General features: G+C 37.4%; 1 non-coding gene across 1 annotated transcript; it reads right to left on the bottom strand.

The window, feature by feature from the left end:
• Positions 1-2,709: 2,709 nt before the first annotated feature.
• Positions 2,710-2,817, bottom strand: LOC130952428 (small nucleolar RNA R71). The gene has a single exon (XR_009074609.1). It is a non-coding gene; the product is annotated as a small nucleolar RNA R71 (small nucleolar RNA).
• Positions 2,818-3,415: the final 598 nt, after the last annotated feature.

Below are 3,415 nucleotides of genomic sequence, written 5' to 3'. Positions count from 1 at the left end.
CATCAGGAACGTATTTCCAATGAGAGGATGGGAGGTAGCCATTGACAACGGTGAAACCCTACATGAGCTTGCCATGGAAAGGAGTAAGAAGGATTGGATGAAGGCAGTAGGAAAGCAGAGAGACGGAAGGGAAGGCATCTTCATACGCTTGTCTGAAGCTCTTACACCAATGATATACATAAGTATCACTATCTTTATCTTTTATGTTATTTTCGTTCATCATCATATACATTTGAGTTTGCCTGACTAAGATTTACAAGATGACCATAGCTTGCTTCAATGCTAACAATCTCCGTGGGATCGACCCTTACTCACGTAAGGTATTACTTGGACGACCCAGTGCACTTGCTGGTTAGTTGTGCGAAGTTGTGTAATGCCATGGAATTGAACCACCAAGTTTTTGGAGTTCATGACCAGGGATTATGAGAGTTGTGAAAAGTATTGTTCACAATTTTGCGCACCAAGTTTTTGGCACCGTTGCCGGGGATTGTTCAAGTTTTGAGCAAGCTTTTGGTAACAATGCCTGGGATTGTTCTAGTTTGGACAACTGACGGTTCGTCTTGTTGCTTAGATTAGGTATTTATTTTTTTCGAAATTCTTGAAGATGAATTCTAGAGTTTCATGATGATTTGTTGAAATCTGGCTGGCTGAGAAGCCATGTCTAATCTGATTGGACCGAGGTTTCAACTTATCACCACAAGAGCTTGTTGATTTTCATCAATTTTGCTTTTGGAGCAGTGATCTGCTAAGGCTTGGCTGACCTTTGGTCATGTCTAGTGTTTTGGACCGAAGCTTTCCTTGAAAGTTTGGCTGGCTGTGAAGCCATGTCTAATGCCTGGACCGGAGTCTTAGACTAGCATTGCACTGATTCCTGGAATTCTCATTAAGAATTTTGATACCTTTTCCCACCTAATTTTCGAAAAACACAAAAAAAAAAAATTTTTTTTTCAAGAAACATCAAATATTTTCTATTTCTTCTTTTTTCTTGCTTAAGTCTAGTGTCTCATCTTAAGTTTGGTGTCAATTGCATGCATTCATTCATGTGTCTTAAGGATCTTCAAGCACTTCTTGATGATTTCTTACTCTGATCTTTGAATTCTTTTGACTTGAGTGTTTATGTGTCTCATATAGTGTTAGTAGCATACAAACTGCTAAGTTTGGTGTCTTGCATGCATTGTTATTTGATTCTTGTTGCATTTTGATTATTAAAAATCCAAAAAATTTTTTAATTTGTGTCTTTTCAAGTCAATAATACAAGGAATTGAAGATTCAGAACATACTGCAGAGGAATTACACAGAAAAAGCTGAGCAGTCAAAAATGCCCAGTGAAGAAGGCAGACTGGCATTTAAACGCCAGCCAGGGTACCTGGTTGGGCGTTTAACACCCAAAGAGGTAGCATTTTGGGCGTTAAACGCCAGAATGTATACCATTCTGGGCGTTTAACGCCAGGATGGTGCTAGGAGGAAGATTTTGTTTTCAAAATCAATTTTTTTTCAAGTTTTCAAAGTTTTTCAAAACCAAATCTTTTTCAAATCATATCTTTTCAATCAAATGTTTTCAAAATCAATTTCTTTCCTTTTTCAAAGATACTTACCAACAATTAATGATTTGATTGACCATTTTTTGCCTTTTCTATTAAGAAAGGTTTTATGTTTGAATCATATCTTTTCTTGTTAGGCAAGTCATTAATATTTCTTTTAAAATCATATCTTTTCAAATTATTTTCAAATCATATCTTTTAAAATTGTTTTCAAATCATATCTTCTCAATCACATCTTTTTAAAACCATAACTTTTCAATCAAATCTTTTTAATCACATCTTTTTCAAAATAGTTTTCAATCAAATCTTTTTGATTTCTAATTTCAAAATCTTTTTCAAAAATCACTTGATCTCTTTCTCACTCTTGTTTTCGAAAATCAATTAAGTGTTTTTCAAAATGTTTTCAAAATCTTTTACTTAATTTTCGAAAATCCTCTTCCCTCCTTCTCACATCCTTCTATTTATGGAGTACTACTCCTTCTTAATGCACAATTCGAACTCTAACTAATCAAGTTCGAATTCTTCTACCTTCTTTTCTTCTATTTCTCTTTTCCTCTGACACTTCAAGGAATCTCTATACTGTGACATAGAGGATTCCACATTTTCTTGTTCTCTTCTCTTTCATATGAGCAGGAGCAGAGACAAAGGCATTCTTGTTGAAGCTGACCCTGAACCCGAAAGGACCTTGAAGAGAAAGCTAAGAGAAGCCAAAGCACAACTCTCTTTAGAGGACCTGACCGAATTCTTCAAAGAAGAAGAAGACATGGCAGCCGAAAACAACAATAATGCAAACAATGCAAGGAAGGTGCTGGGTGACTTTACTGCACCTACTCCTGATTTTTATGGGAGAAGCATCTCTATCCCTGCCATTGGAGCAAACAACTTTGAGCTTAAGCCTCAATTAGTTTCTCTAATGCAACAGAATTGCAAGTTCCATGGACTTCCAATGGAAGATCCTCATCAGTTCTTAGCTGAATTCTTGCAAATCTGTGACACAGTCAAGACTAATGGGGTTAACCCTGAGGTCTACAAACTGATGCTATTCCCTTTTGCTGTAAGAGACAGAGCTAGAATATGGTTGGATTCTCAACCTAAAGAAAGCCTGGACTCTTGGGAAAAGCTAGTCAATGCCTTCTTGGCAAAGTTCTTTCCACCACAAAGATGGAGTAAGCTTAGAGTGGAAGTCCAAACCTTCAGACAGAAGGATGGAGAATCCCTCTATGAAGCTTGGGAAAGATACAAACAATTAATCAGAAAATGTCCCTCAGACATGCTTTCTGAATGGAGCATCATAGGTATTTTCTATGATGGTCTCTCTGAACTATCCAAGATGTCTTTGGACAGCTCTGCTGGAGGATCTCTTCATCTGAAGAAGACGCCTGCAGAGGCTCAAGAGCTAATTGAAATGGTTGCAAATAACCAATTCATGTACACTTCTGAAAGGAATCCTGTGAACAATGGGACTAGTCAGAAGAAAGGAGTTCTTGAGATTGACACTCTGAATGCCATACTGGCTCAGAACAAGATATTGACTCAACAAGTCAATTTGATTTCTCAAAGTCTGTCTGGAATGCAAAATACACCTGGCAGTACTAAGGAAGCTTCATCTGAGGAAGAAGCTTATGATCCTGAGAATCCTTCAATGGAGGAGGTGAATTACCTAGGAGAACCCTATGGAAACACCTATAATTCTTCATGGAGAAATCACCCAAATCTCTCATGGAAGAATCAAGAGAGACCTCAACAAGGTTTCAATAACAATAATGGTGGAAGAAACAGGTTTAGCAATAGCAAACCTTTTCCATCATCTTCTCAGCAACAGACAGAGAGTTCTAAGCAGAATACTTCTGACTTAGCAACAATGGTCTCTGATC

This window comes from Arachis stenosperma, chromosome 9 (genome assembly GCF_014773155.1).
Source record: "Arachis stenosperma cultivar V10309 chromosome 9, arast.V10309.gnm1.PFL2, whole genome shotgun sequence".
NCBI lineage: Eukaryota > Viridiplantae > Streptophyta > Magnoliopsida > Fabales > Fabaceae > Arachis > Arachis stenosperma.
This window is presented reverse-complemented; position numbering and strand designations above follow the sequence as displayed.